Genomic DNA, 16,139 nt, shown 5'->3' with positions numbered 1-16,139 from the left:
GTGTGCCATGACTGTGTCAGCCTACATCAACAAATGCAGCGAGGACGTCAGCACCACTAAGAATATCATCACCCGGGGCAACCAACGACCCTGGATGACTGAGGAGGTACGTCAAACGCTACGAGCGCCATGACTGTGTCAGCCTACATCAACAAATGCACCGAGGACGTCAGCACCACTAAGAATATCATCACCCGGGGCAACCAACGACCCTGGATGACTGAGGAGGTACGTCAAACGCTACGAGCGCGGAACTCTGCCTTCAAGTCTGGCGACAAGGAGACACTGAGGACAGCGAGAGCCAACTTGAACCGTGCCATCAGGGTAGCGAAGCCCTCCTTTGCATCCAAAGAATCTCAAAGGCGGATTATTTGTGTCGACAGGAGAGAGATTTGCTGCTACGATACCGACGTCGAGAATCTCTGAGGAGGAACAAAGCGTGTGGTCCTGCAAGGTGAGTCTGTTTGTTTGCGGCTGCTTGGTGTTGCGCAAGATGAAATGGCCTTTTCCTCGCTATCGTTCCTCTTGTCGATTCATCGTGAGGTGTCGCTTCAGTTTGTTCAGAGAGATGTTTGCTTCCGCGCCCGCAGGTCATCGAAACATTTTACGGCTACGACGAAGACGTGTTGGTGGACTCGGACGGATCGTCCTTGTCTTTTCACACCGACAGAACCCCCGACACGGAACCCGAAGAGGTAGCCCGCCATTTCTGCCACCGTATTGTCGCCAAACATTCCTCTTCAGCCTGGAATCGGACTCGTCTTTGCGTCGCGGGTGCTTTGTCGCTGGTCTGACTGATTCTGGTACTAGTTGTTAGAGATTTGCTCACTCCAACTTATTTTGCAAGAACCACACAGGAGACAAGGCAAGTTCTTTTAGACACCTGCAGGTGGAGAGATCACTCGCTTCAGGAATGAAATCTGCCCTCCTTCCTGCACGTGGATATTTATTAAGAGAAACAGAGTGGGGGTATGGGTAGGCTGGCTAAAGCCCTTGTCCTCTAGTCTAAACATGTCAGGGGATGTTTTACGACCTTGAGATAAGGAGGACAAGGTAAGGTTTTTTTTACCTGTTGCATTCCAACATAATCCTACGATAAAGATAACCTGGAAAACCCTAACATCTCCCTCCTGTTTTATCATATGATTATGTCACCCCAAACAACAAAGACAAGTAAGAAAGGAAAACATATATATATGTATAATGAAGAAAGAAGAATAGTAAAAATAAAAACAACAAACAATGATAGCAACACTTTCCAGTGAAATTGAGGCATTACCTCAACACCCCAGATCAAACTTATTGTGTAAGCGAAAAACCTGCTGGCCAGATGTTATTAGCAGGAAAATTCTTACACGGCCCCGTTGCCACAGGCGACCAGAATGCTATCAATAAAAAATAAAAATAAAAACACAGAAACAGTACATCATTGTATCCATCACTTGTGAAGCATTTTCGATGGTCAAATCAACAAGTTTCCGTAATACATGCTCAACAGAACAGCATCTACGCAATCCACGTCTCATTATCATTATCACAACTGTCACGTCTAAGAAGTTGTATATGTGCCCGTGTTTTCGTCAGCTGATGATGTTCTAGTCTGTAGGTGAGGTCTGTCACACACACCGGCGCACACACTCGTGTCCAGTTGGCAGGCAGCATCGGACAACTCCTGTGACCACAAAACCATGATCCGTACTGAACAGGCACGTGCACTCATAGGATGCAGGTGAGGCAGTGCTTCTGAACTTCTGAATGAAGTAGGTCCCGTCCGATGGTGCAGCCATGTTGGTAGTAGAGCCCTTACACCTTGAAAACGGCTCTCTCATCCTGGCACACAGCGGTGATGTCCAAAGCTCCCATCCAGTTTCCTCCTGGAGAGCAGTCGTCGTTAATGCATTTGTGGGTCCTGCAACCTTGGGTGCAACATGTGTAGTCAGCAAGACTTGGAATGGTCCCTCCCGTCGTGGCTGGCCCAGTTCCTTCCTTTGATGACCTCGACGTAGACCCAGTCTCCTGGATTGATGGGGTTGTCGACCTGTGAGGAGGAAAGATCAAGCGGCAGTAAATTTGTCTTTGACACAGTTTGAGCGTCCTGATCATATAATCTGCCAAGGACTGCTCTTCATCTGTTGTTTGCAACTCTCGTAGTCAATTGTAGTGCCCATTTAACTGGCAAATAGGAATGTTTGCGGGAAGAGTTTGAACACTTCCTAATGATTCCCTTTAACCAAAAACTATTTATGACAGGGGCGTTCCCATTTATTGCCTCCTGGTTTAAAAGAGATTGTCTTACCCATGCCTTCTTTCTCCTCACACGCTCGCACCCACACAGGGTGTGAACACACACACAGGGTGTGAACACACACACACACACACACACACACACACGCACGCACACGCACACGCACACACACACACACACACACACACACACACACACACACACACACACACACACACACACATCTCTCGTGTAGCTTCTTTTGATAGAATCTCCTATCGGTAACTGTATGGCAGACGTTTTAGCATCTAATCCCATACTCGTCATTGTCTTGTTAACTGTCGCCTTGTGACTCCTATGCATGATTGTGTGAATGTCAAAAATTGAACGTACCTAACTTTCTGACCATCCAACCTCCACTGTGGTACAAAAACCTTACTATTGTATTGAGTAGGTACATTGAGCAACCTAGCTTCCTCCTGACTGCCAAATGTCCTGTTCTAAAATTTATATAACTCGACCTCTACGTTTTAAGCTTGATGAGCCAAAATATCAGATCTTGCTCTTGTTTCCTACCGTTTTAGCCTATTTGTTTTATCCAAATCCGTTCAATCTCTGATCATAACGCTTTTCTCTGTAGTCCTACGTATTTTTCAAATTTTTATTTATTTATTTATAAAATCTCCTCAGTTCTGTCAAACTCAGTGCACAATGAACCTCCCTTCCACTTTGAACCAAGCTTCACCAAATTTGGTAATGCTGTAGCAAGGAGTGCGATTTGGTTGTCGGACACTCCAAGTCCATATCTTTTTGCTGCACTTCACCCTCTCAAGTTGGTGTTCTTTTGTTGTTGCTTCAGAGCGACCCCATCCATCACTCTTGAATGAGTCCATTGTTCAAATGAGTCAATTTTCATCATTGTGAGTTCCTCCGCTTTTCACTGTCTTTTCCGTCCCCGAGGATGTTGTCTGTCCTCCGGAGTGTACTTGCCCCTCTCCAAGCACAACAGTAGTCTTTTCTTGTCCTTCGCCAAAGGTCAAAGGTGCTTCAGAGCCAGGCACCATTTTGTAGTTGTTCACGGCTGCAGGCGAAGACTCGGATTGGGTTTCAGGGGCCCTGACACTGAGAATGACAGGCTGGGACGTCAAACTTGTAAGACTATCTCCAAATTTAGCTGCTTCCATCAATTTGCTGGTAACATTTATTTACCAAACTTCAAATTCTCCTAATAACAGCGGTCTCGTTTTTATATCGTAAATCCTGCAACTCATCCTATTTTTGAGCTACATTTTATCTATAGTTCCAATTTAATCGGACAGTATGTTGTCTTCAGTATCATTATTGAAAATCAACTCATCGAGGTCTGCGTTCCACATCAAGCCCTGATCTGTATGTCTTGACCTCTCACATGTTATTGTCATGCTTGCTCAAAAATGTGACTTAGAGTATGGTGCTGTGAATTCTCAATCTCCCCAATGAAATTGGATCCCACCTCGTAGTTCTTATCGTTCTCATGTTCCTGTTAGCCTGCAATTGTCCAAATCAAAAATGTTTTCTTTTAACTGTCTTTCTTTTGAACCTCTAAATCTCTCGTGTTGCAAACCTATCTACACCAGAACAAAAAATTTAACACAGTATAACACCAAATGTATTCGAAAATTCATTGTCATAAAGTGTTGTATTATTACTATCTTCCACTACCTGTCCTACTCACTCCCTCCTTTTGAGGCTTGGCAACGCCCATGCCTCACACCTTGACAAACTTTTTGGGAGAATGCGTTCTGTACTACATACGATTCCATCATCATTTAATTTGACTTTCTTTCCAAAACGCTTCTCAATTTCTCAGTTCACACATCTTCTACATGTGTTACTGGTTCTCCAGTTTTTTTTCTAGTTAATTATCAATCCAAAAGCTACGTGTTTCTTTCTAACATTCAAAATCACTCTTTCATCAAAGTCGCTCTACTAATTTTCCATAGTAGTCGCCAACGACTTCAACCATTCAACCTTTCATTCAGGCAATCATTCATCAATGCTCATCATATGCATCTCACACAGTCTCCAAAAAGGAGTCATACTATCACATTGGTCCCAATTCATCCAAGCTCACCACACAACATTCATATATCATTTTCAACTCAGGTTTCCTGGTAGAACAATCCACCAGTCCAAAAAAAAACTTAACTAAAATAAACAACTGGCAAATTTATCAGAATTTTTTCTTTGTTTTTAAATTTGAAGAACTCAATCTCTCAGATTTAGCTTGCATTTAGAATTTTGCATAATCTTATAACACAACCAATCAATTATTCCTATTAAATGTAGCATTGCAAAATCTTAAATTCACAATTTAGCTTCTTCCAATTCCTGAAAGCATGTTCTGTCGTTTTTTTTTTCTTTCTTTTTTTTCTTCTTCGAATTTCTCATGTGTGCTCGACACTTAACATACACTAGTGTGGATTAGTTTCTGCTCGCAAACAGATTTCTCTCTCTCTTTTCCTCTAATTTTTTTTTCTGTCAAAATTGTTTCTGTTCTGCGGTGTTAATTGAATAGACAACAGTCTAGCAAATTTCTTTATACTAAAAGTTTAGCCAATCTTCATCAATTTGGGACTTTAACTTTAACTTTAACACATACGCACACACATGCACAGCTCTCGCGTGCGGAAGGTAGGTCTCAGCAACAATGATTCGTCACAGGCTGGCCATTTCCTGTGGTCGATCATGAGCTGGTCCCTCCCATGCACACGAGGACAGCACATTCTAATTTTATTTATTTATCTTCTAGAAGCAAGTTGCATTTCTTTACCACGTGATTTGCATATTTTAACTTTAGTGTAACACAATTTGAGCTCTAGTCATTTGTAATTTGGGCATACAAACAGCATTGTCATACTTCTTGGATGGACAAGACTTCTAATAATCTAAAAAAATTATAATAATCTGACAATGACATGTTTTGCTGTCATATGGGCATCTATTCTTTCTTTCTCTGTATGAGCATAAGTGGTCAAAGAGGAGGAAGCTTGTCATGCTAAAAATTTGGCTTTTCCTCTGCCCCTTCCTGCACCCTTTGATTGATATTGCTTTGCAGAACGACACACTCTTGCAAAGTGTCCTCGTTTCCCACAGTTCCAACAGTTGTCAGTGTCCCGTGGGGGTTTTGAATTATATGGCGGCCTGCGACCTTGTTGCCCTCTACCTCCTCCTCTGCCTTGCTGGGACCCTTGGAAGAAGACTGTTGTATCTTCATCTAGTTCATCATCATTATCTAGATGAAATACATCAGAACTTTTGCCTTTTTTGATCACTTTTTCAGCATGTCAAGCCCATTGCATAGTTGTTGTCACACTTGCAACATCCACTTCCACCAAATGTTTCCTCACCCAGTTGCCTATTTCAGGGCGGAAATTAGTGAGGAGCGCATTTTTAAGCTGTTGTTGATAAGCACTCTCAGCTGTATCATTGAATGGGATGCCACTATGCACCCTGAATTCTTTTTCAAATCTCAAATGAAAATCATCAGTATCTTCGCCAGGCTTCTGTTTTATTGCTGCCAAATGACCATAATTCGCTCGTCTTTGAAATATAGTTCGCACTCTTTGCACAAGACCATTCCATTGTGCTGCATACTTCCCTCCCAATTGATTTCCCTCAACGGGATAGGGAAAAGGCCCTTGATTATTTCTGCCTGTATAATTTCCTCTAACCTTTGCCCAGTCTTTTCCCAAGGAGGACATTGCAGCTTCTCCTGCCTCATGTCCATTCAGTCTATAGGAATGTATAATTCCAGCCATGTCCTCTGCCCATTTATCTGGGTCTTCAGCAACAGGGGTAACCCCTTCAACTGCTTTTCTTGCCTCTTCCAAAGTCCATGGCCGGAAAACATATGTATGTGGGGGTTGGTCTTCCCCTACAAGAGGATTTGGCACCTGTATCATTGGGCACACATCAACCTTGTCTAAATTTTGAGAAAATCTTGCAGCAGTGGTCAAACTTCTTGTTTGTACAGGACTTCTAATAATGTGACCCTGACTTCTTTTGCTGTTATATGGGGGGGGGCTGAATTTTTCTTAAACTTGGATACAAGTTTTGTGTGCGAGCGGAAGGCCCCTCTTGCTCCTCTGCTCGAGCTGCCCCTTCAGCGTCGGCTGGAGCCGTGGCCGCGGCAGTGCGCCTGCGCACTGTGGCCTCATTGTCTTTCGGCCTGACAAACATAGTCTCAGCCTCATCACCTTTCATCTTTCTATCTTTTGTCTTTTGGATTTGTTCTCTTCTCTCTTGTGAAGCTTTTAACCACATTTTAGCACAATCCAATTCTCTCTCTTTTCTTTTCTTTTTCAGTCCATTTTTCTTTTTATTCACACTCTCTTCTAAAACATCGACTGCTATCTTCCACACTTCAACTCTCAACTTCCCTTCTACTCCATACTTTTTATTCCACTTCGGCATATATTGCATACAATTAAGAAATCTACTCGCCATGTACTTCTCATCTCCGTCAAGAGGTAGAGATTTACCGTTTTTATTTCCCATCTTAATTCTAGTAGTTTTAGGTTATATAATTTCTTTTTCTCAAAAATATTATTATTATTATTATTACTTATTTATTTAATTATGTCTTTGAGGATCCTCAATGCAGGTTTAAATTGACCTTTCAACAAATTACTAGCCTGTATTATTGCCGTGGATCAATGCTAGAACTGCTATTTAGTCAATTTATCCTACCAGTCACACACTCAATCACACAAACTCCAGCGCTTTTTTAGGCCTCATAGCTCGGACAAACCAAAGTCGTATCTCATAGCTCGGACAAACCAAAGCCGTATCTCATAGCTCGGACAAACCAAAGCCGTATCTCATGGCTCGGACAAACCAAAGCCGTATCTCATGGCTCGGACAAACCAAAGCCGTATCTCATAGCTCGGACAAACCAAAGCCGTATCTCATAGCTCGGACAAACCAAAGCCGTATCTCTCGTGCACACAACTTCAGGCCTTTAACTTACTTGTCCCCTTGGTTCGTTGCACTGCCGGGTCCCGTCAATCCACCTCTGTCAGACGAAGGCAGACCTAAGATGCTGGCCCAGCGAAGAATTCTCTTCCCAGGACTTTCTTCTCCAGGTCCTCCTAATGGACACTGGCTTGTCGACAATGCATCACGTCCTCCTTCGTCAGCCAGATAGCGGGTATGAGGGATCCCGGGTTTCGGCACCAAAATGTTAGAGATTTGTTCACTCCAACTTATTTTGGAAGAACCACACGGGAGACAAGCAAGTTCTTTTAGACACCTGCAGGTAGAGAGTTCACACGTTGAAGGAGTGAAGTCTGAAGCTCCCCCAACTGCAAGGACATATTTATTAAGAGAAACAGAGTGGGGGTATGGGTAGGCTGAATAGAAACCCCTTGTCCTCTAGTCTAAACATCTCAGGGGATGTTTTACGATCTTGTGATAAGGAGGACAAGGTAAGGTATTTATTACCTGTTGCATTCCAACATAATCCTATGATAAGGATACTCTGTAAAACCCTAACAGTATCTGTTCTTGGGTTTGGGGGATTAAGAGAGCTGACCGTAGAAGAGAGAATTTTAACCATAAAAGTGGTGATTTTACCCTTGCTTTTACTAATCAGTTCTGTTTTCATCCCAACAAGTAAGTTGCTTTTAGAATTGGACCGAGCCATTTTTTACTTCACCTGGAAATCCAAGTCAGAGGGACTGAAGAGGGACACCATGAAGAAAAAGAAAAAAAACGGAGGAGAAGGAGTCCCGGAGTTAAACCTCTTCCTCGGTAGAAGATATGTTGCCCTGCACCTGTGAAGCGCGCTTTGTTACACCAAATGCACCGAAAAGCCAAGCAATGACACGATTCCGGATGGGCTCATACCTTTGGAAAATAAAGCTAATACCCACCGACCAAAGAATTCCTGTGTCTTTTAATCTGTCACCTTCTTATTCCTTAGTCAAGACGTTTTTGAAGAACTTTAAATTAGAGCAAGAGAATAGTGAAATTTTAACAAATCACAGGTCTATGATCTCTGTCGTACAGGAGCAGGAAGCGGCGTGTCCAGTGCACGGGCTTGCATTTGGCGAGCCCACAACAGTTTGACACAATGTCAACCACCGCGCCCTCTCGAAACAAACTTCGGGACCTGTTACGGGTGGTGGCCCATGATGTCCTCCAAGTCAGGTCCGTTATGCACTCCCGGGGCATGTCAGCGCTCTCAACGTGCCCCCGACCTGGCTGTGGCGCCCAGGAGTCGGTGTTGCACCTGCTCTGGTAGTGCAGGGCTGCTGTAGACTTGTGGGCGACCTGCAATTCCCGGCAAGGGAAGCGCTGTATGCAGACCTTGTACTCTATGGGAGTGAGCCCATTGAAAATCAAGCAAGAAGACTTTACAAAGCAGTGGCTCACCTTTGCTGCCATCAAAGACGCCATGTGGACTTCCAGAAATTTGCTGGTAAGGAGGCACAGACATCCTAGGAGCCATGTTGTCTGGGGCTTCATGCCCCTGGTAGGGTCATCCATGGCAAACGGATCCTAGGTGAGGGGCCAGACAAAGCACGGCTCTCACAAGCCCCTTATGAAGAAAAACATAAATGGATTCCGTTTTCCGAGGTGGGGCTCGAAGGCGAGCATCAACGCCGGGTCAAACGCACCTCGTTCCATAAGGCGGGTTTGTCTTAGCCGGGTTCGGAGATTCGTCCGTAATCTAACCACCCGAGTTAAATTAACTCCACCGGAATCAATCTAATTTCTGTACGACGCCAATCCCTCTCAAGTCACCCGAAGCTCGAGCCGAGTAACTCAATTCGAGGCAAGACTTCGAAGTGACCGCATCGTATTGATGGCTCCCCGCTAATGTTTGAAGTTCTTATTATGTTACGGATATTTTTAGATGTCTTTGTTAAGACCTCAGGGATTCGTTTGTATAGCGCACCCAAGCACTAGTTTTGCCGAAGTAAATGTTGATATGGGTCCGTTCCACTTGGTCGCTCATGCAGCGAGCCGACCAACTTGTTTATTCGAAAGAGAATCGGATTAATAAAAGTGTGACAATAATAGCATTTAAGAAGAAAATTACTGCACTTTATATTATTAATTCCAACTTCTTATAAGTAGATCTAGCACTTAAAGGTCGGAGTGCTTCACCCCACTTGATTGCTTTAAAAAAGAGTAACAACTTTCTTAAAACAAATAAAAATGTTTTACTCTATTTAGATTTGCCCAGTAATTAATTTGGAAGGCAAGTCTATTTTTCGACCGCGTCCTGTTTAACTTTTGACGCGGCCCGACAAATTTAGCAACTGGGCCGCGCCCGACAGACAATCGAAATTTTTTTATCCTTCACCAACTCTAATAATCTATTTTAACCATCGCCGTTATTTTATCTAGAGGAAGTAAATTTTCAAACGAATTAACATTTAACAAAATTAACTTTTCCCTTAAATATTTACGAAAGTTATTTAATTCTCTAACATGTTCGGAGTTGCTTTTTACGCGGCCCGTCAAAAAGGGGAGACAGGCCCGCGCCTTTCAAATAATTAAATTATTTTTAGTTCTACACTAAACCGATAATCCGAAATTTTTTTATCCTTCACCAACTCTAATAATCTATTTTAACCATCGCCGTTATTTTAACTAGAGGAAGTAAATTTTCAAACGAATTAACATTTAACAAAATTCACTTTTCCCTTAAATATTTACGAAAGTTATTTAATTCTCTAACATGTTCGGAGTTGCTTTTTACGCGGCCCGTCAAAAAGGGGAAACAGGCCCGCGCCCTTCAAATAATTAAATTATTTTTAGTTCTACACTAAACTGATAATCCGTTGTAAGCACTTTCATTAATTTATTCAGACGAAGCAAACTTCCAAACAGATTGAAATTAACCCGTGTCTTAAATAACTACGGGAGTTATTTAATTCTCTAAAATTGTCTGAGGTTGCTCTTATTTATTACGGTCCTAAATTATACCATAATAATCCCCTGCACATTAATCAAATCGTCAAATCAACCCCAAACATTTGATTGCACATTCAGTACAGATCAGCGCACATCGAAGTAGATAATATACAAAACACATTTATTGACGAAACATGAAATCGAATTACAAATCTCAATTACTCCAGAAACCGAACAATTCCACTCACTGATACCCGTGTTAATAAAATCATTCAATCCCAGAACAATTCGATTGCAAAACACAGTTCATGACAGAGGGAAAAGGTAGATACCAGCTGCGTGCTATTTTTGGTGGAAGCAAAGTCGAGTGATCAATTCGATCTTACTTCTAAAATCCAAATTAGATAAACAGGCTGGCCTCGAGGGAGCCGGCGGCCCAATGACTATTTCCCACTCTCGCTAAAATACATAAAAGTCGTTTTCCCTCACCTAATTTCTCCTGTAAAGTTGTCCAGTCCAATTTTTTGGAGTAAATCCAAGTTAATTTCAGACCAGCGATCCTGCCTCTCGCACAAAGATCCCGGGACTCTGGAAAAAATCTTGAAACTCCTTCGGGCTTCTTCACGTATGAGCGCTCTTTGGGGGAAAAAGCCCCGTAGCTGCCCCTGCAGAAGTTTTTATAGACTTGTCTGGTATCTATATTCTCTCTATAGGATAAGACCGCCTAGTTTCCCACGCCCTATAGAATCTGGTCAGTTTTCCCACGCTGTATAGGGTTTGGACAATTTTCCCCCTCTCATACACCTGCTGTCCTTCAGCAGATGTTTCCGCTTTGACCAGGCATTACTTTCCACCAATGTACAGCTAGCCGCCGGTAAAGCCTTTCACTTCCCCTTTTCTTCACTTCCTGTTGCATGAGAATAATTTTTAAAGTTACGCTTCAATTAACTCTGAAATAAAAATCTAAACCTTTGATCTATTTCTTTAACCAATTTATGTCACGCCACTATTCTCATAGTGACGGGTTTCTTGATCGAATTGACTAACAATATTGCTTTAGCGGTTACAGAATACATTTTTAGCCAAGCAAAGAAATCAAAAAGTAAAAATCACATTTGTGCTTCTCCAAACAATTTATGTCACGCCACTATTCTCATAGTGAGGGGTCTCTTGATCGAATTGACTAACAATATTGCTTTAGCGGTTACAGAATACATTTTTAGCCAATGAAGTGAATTTTGAACTTTAGGCGTATCTGTATGTTGCATTAGATGATCCAATAGTAGCAGTAAGACTATCAAACTATATTTGCTGTACAGAGAAGCTTTAGTTTCAGTAGTGTACAAGTACTTAGTAGAAGATAGAAGGGCCAGTTGTCCGTGACCAGGGAGAATTCAGTTTCAGCAATGTGTGCAATCCTATAATAAGGTAAAGTGGCTGTTGTCGTCCATCACCAACAGCGCTGGTCAAGATCTCCTTTTTAGGACTGAAGTAAACTAGTAGATTGAAAACTACAGCTGTTACCCAAAGCCGTGACATCAGCTTCTTGTCAGGTATAAAAGCTACGGGCCTGACAAGAGGGGGGGGGGGTTCGCTCTAGCGGGTGCCAGCGGTCTCTCATTCCAGCGGGGGCTCGCTCTAGTGCGGGCTCGCTCGCTCCCTCTTTTGGGGGGAGGGCTTTTTTTTACATCCATGCCTTGGGCCACTCAACTTTTTGGAAAGACTTCACTCTGACATCGGTTGAATAAAATCTTTTCCCAATCAGCCGTGGTCCCTGAATTGCTTATTTTTCTGAAAACAGCCACCGACCACCGAGTGTTTTTTGGAGACCAGCAAAGCAGCAAAAACCATATACCACACCAAGCAAAGAAATCAAAAAGTAAAAATCACATTTGTGCGTCCATGCGTGACTCACACTCTGACACCGTGTTCCTGTTTTATTTCTATTTTAACTTGCTTAGCTTATTCTGGCCCCTTTTTTGGTCTCATGTTTTGGTCTGGCGCCATCCTTTGGACAAATTTGGAATTTCAGCTCTGCCAATTTATTCCTGTGAACAATCCATTTTTTACCATTTGCACCTTCTTTTCCCCCCATGTTACATGACAGATCTGATATGTATTTCTGAGCACTTTGAAATAACATGTTTTTTGATATATTGCCTGAATAGCTTAATGACCCTTAAGGAACTGTTCAATGCATGGCTGACTATTTTCTAAATCACGGACACTGCCAAAGTTGTCTAAAAATGTACAGTACTTGATTATATTTTATGTATTGACTAATGCTTGACGCTAGTTTTCGATTACGACTGAACGTTCTGGACAGAGGAAAATATTTAGCCTAACAAAGAAAAGATATGGTTGGAGGCATGATTAAACTAAGAATCTGATGACGTAAGCAAGTACATGGAGTATCAAAAGAACAAACAAACAAAAACATGGTGAGTACAAAGTTTGCATAGTCAGGGAACATTAATAAATTGATGATGTCACAGCCAAAAGCTCACATAATTCCGTACAATGACAAACATGAAAGAATGATGAATGGGCGGTGTGCGGCAGTGGGCAAAGAGGATGTATGTGCAAGAATGGTTTACTGGAAGGAGCCTTGGAGATAAAACCGGTAGAGGTGCCAGAGGAAGAGCGGCAGAAGGAAAACAACCAAGAACCCGGCCAAAGGTGATCGCCAAGGCCGAAAGACGGGATGGAAGACAACAGCCCCCCCACACACCGAATCGCCCATAATCAGCACCCACCCCCACGTAACCAGCTCTCACCGAACCAGCACCCACTCCCATGGAATCAAACTCTCCTGCGAACTTGCCACACCCCGATTCATCACCCATCAAACTCGGCCCACACTAGCATGTGCAACTGAATATAAGCTGACCAAAGAACCTTGAACGTTGCCTTTTCTGAATGGAGACTTTCTGCTCTTGAGCATGGTCGCACGAAAGGCCCAGCGCTGTATTGTACTTTCCTGAAAACAGAGCTTTCTAAACAAGAATTGTGATTGAACTCAACCAACCTGTGTAAGTCTAAATTCCGTTTCGGTGTCTTAGCCTTTTCCTAAAACTGAAAAAAAAAAAACGAGCGCACAGTGAGTAAATGGAATAACAGGTGATTGGCTATGGCTTTTGCCGTGAGGCGCGAATAGCGCGCTTCCCAAATTGTGGACCAAAATCCAACAAATGGTGACCATCCAACGTGATTTCTTCAGAAGGGAAAGTGCATGCTCCAGGAAGAATTCTTCCTTCTCCGCTCTTGCTCAACAATATTGCAGTCCGATCAGCACAAAAGGTAAGGGGGAACCTTTTTTTTTTTTCAATAAAACCTCCCAGTCCAGCAATGTTATGAAGTGAAAGCAGAGTAAAATTAAAAATGAATAATTTTAGCTCTGTGTTCAGGAATGGTGGTTGTATATACATTTATGATTGTATGGATGATTTCTTTTTGAAAAGAGAAAGGTTAGGGTTAGGGTTAGGGTTGGGGTTGGGGTTGGGGTTGGGGTTGGGGTGAGGGTGAGGGTGAGGGTGAGGGTTAGGGTTAGGGTTAGGTTTATAAGGTTATCTCGCTACACATTCCCCAAAGGGTCCGCCGACCCAGTTGGTTAGATAGAAGGCAGCGGAAGGCACAGGCCGGCGCATGTCTCCTTCAGTAAACCTCGCCGTACCGGAGTCGCATAAATTCTGGAATGGGTACGAAGGACGGCGAAGTGAGAATGCACCTCAACCAGAACCTCCCCCGAGTAGCTGAGGCGCTACCCAGGTCTTCGGCCAGCAAGATGGAAAAATAGTGAAAAGTGAGAGAAGAAAGCAACCTAAAGTCCTACCCTTGGATTATATTATGTCTATTAACTTTGAAGTATTTTTGACCTAATATCTTGTTTTTATATTCAACCAACAGCTTTCTTTAGAAGGGATCCCATTAAGTCGTCTTTGTTGTGGGTAATTTGAGCGTCAGAATTTCGTAGACACGTCATCAGTAGTGGACCTTGGGGTCACAGAGTGTTTCGGCCATTATCACCAGACACCCTCGCCCAAGGGAGGCCCCGCCGGGGTTGATCGAGCCCCGGTGTGTGTCTACCTAGTCAATTAAAATTACAGTTATTTGTCAAGTCAACTGCCCAGCTTTAACGCAGACAGAAAAGATCAATAGGTCAGTCTTTGTCTCTTTTAATTTATTGATTCATTGAATTTAAACCATCATTACGTATGTTTGTACTTAACTCAATGTTATATTATTTCATTTAAGTTTCTGGCCAAGTTTATCAGCATAATTGGAGGTCTGCCTGTAGTCCAATTGTGATGAAAACCCTTTAAACCATTACATCCACGCAATTAATATTATTTTATCAAAAGGACTGTGTTTGTATCAGCCGTTTATCTGACATTTATCAACCAGAAAAATCTTACCTTAGGAGATTGTCATTCCCAGCGCCACTTTCTTGGTTCACGGTGTCACTGTCAATGGCAAATTCCCATGAGCCTCTGCGAAGTGTCACGGCGGTTCGTCAACCAATCCCGTCCCTAAACCTATCTAACAATGTGATAAGCACTAAATAAAGTTAGATAAAACCCATTTGTGTCGTTTAATTGTGTTAACTGTTCCCCTGCAACCGCAAATTTAATTCGCAACAACATATTTGGAAATAAATCGATTAACGCAAATCGCGGCTATTTAGCATTAGCAAGCCGGAAGTACCCAAAGCCCTTGCCAAGTATCCCAACGGCTTCCGTACCACAAATATTTTCCAAAACTCATACCACAAAGTGTTAAAAAGCGAATAAACTTCCATTAAGGTCATTGGTATTATTCAAATGCATTAACCGGTCCCATTTATCCGTAAATTCAATTGCTAACATTAATAAGATCGCATATTTAGGACGAAATCGCTCTTCCTCCTTCTTCTCTTTTCTTTTTTGGCGTACCAGCGCCAACGTCATGAGCATTAGCAACCCGGAAGTACCCACAAGCCCTCGCACTAGCAACCCGGAAGTACCTATAACCCCTGCAAAATGTCGTAGTGGACCCCGTTAATCGAAAATATTATTAAAATTACCCATCCCAGTGATAATAACAGAATACATTTCGATTGCTTTTGTTAACTCGCACTACCCGGTCACTATTGTCCGTAAATCCACTCGCCCACCACAATAATAAAACTGTGCAATTAAAACGAAATAGCCGTGCGCGTCAAGTGGCTAGTAAACGTTAGCCAAGCCGGAAGTATCCGTGATGACGCTTACATTGTCATGGCAACCAACTGTCCCCAAGCGTATTCATTACAATATCCACCCCAAAAGCGATCAAAATAAACAAAATGTTAAAAAACAATTTAATACTATCTATTAGCGTTATTCCCACTTATTTATTTCTACATTTAAAAGATAATAATAACCAATTAGTGATTCTATCCAACTAAGCCCTGTTTGCCAGACAGCCATTTTATGTGTCTATGGCGCCCTCGTGTGTACTCTCCCGTCCTCTATCTTCTCTTTTAGTCTGGAAAGAAAACTCCCTTAGAATTTGTTCGAGTTAAGAATAGAGTCTGATTAAAGTTTAGACTTTTCTTTTTTATTTTGGTCAAAATTAAAAAAAAGGAGAGAGAAAGAGAGAGAGAAAGAGAGAGAGCGCGAGAGAGCGAGAGAGGGAGAGAGAAAGAGAGAGAGAACGAGAGAGCGAGAGAGCGAGAGAGCGAGAGAGCAAGAGAGAGAGAGAGAGAGAGAGAGAGAGAGAGAGAGAGAGAGCGAGAGAGAGAGAAAAAGAGAGAGAAAAAAACGAGGGAACGAGAGAGCAAGAGAGAGAGCGAGAGAGAGAGAGAGAGCGAGAGAGAGAGAGGTTAGGGTTAGGGTCAGGGTCAGGGTTAGGGTTAGAGAGAAAGAGAGAGAGAGAGAGAGAGAGCGAGAGAGAGAGAGGGAGAGAGAGAAAAAAGAGAGAGAAAACGAGAGAGCGAGAGAGCGAGAGAGAGAGAGGGAGGTTAGGGTCAGGGTTAGGGTTAGAGAGA

At 42.7% G+C, this 16,139-nt stretch overlaps 2 long non-coding RNA genes across 2 annotated transcripts; one reads left to right on the top strand and one right to left on the bottom strand.

The window, feature by feature from the left end:
* The first annotated feature begins 31 nt into the window (after nt 1–31).
* On the top strand, nt 32–695 carry LOC125970609 (uncharacterized). Its single transcript, XR_007482163.2, has 3 exons — nt 32–228; nt 384–454; nt 591–695. It is a non-coding gene; the product is annotated as an uncharacterized lncRNA (long non-coding RNA).
* Nucleotides 696–1,930: 1,235 nt separating this feature from the next.
* Nucleotides 1,931–15,825, bottom strand: LOC137840393 (uncharacterized). The gene is made up of 3 exons (XR_011087013.1): nt 14,548–15,825; nt 8,642–8,767; nt 1,931–8,539 (listed from the first exon to the last, which is right to left on the bottom strand). It is a non-coding gene; the product is annotated as an uncharacterized lncRNA (long non-coding RNA).
* Nucleotides 15,826–16,139: the final 314 nt, after the last annotated feature.

The sequence above is a fragment of the Syngnathus scovelli genome, chromosome 6 (genome assembly GCF_024217435.2).
Source record: "Syngnathus scovelli strain Florida chromosome 6, RoL_Ssco_1.2, whole genome shotgun sequence".
Taxonomy (NCBI): Eukaryota; Metazoa; Chordata; class Actinopteri; order Syngnathiformes; family Syngnathidae; genus Syngnathus; species Syngnathus scovelli.
Note: the sequence above shows the minus strand (reverse complement) of the source record. Positions and strands in the feature narration are given on the sequence as shown.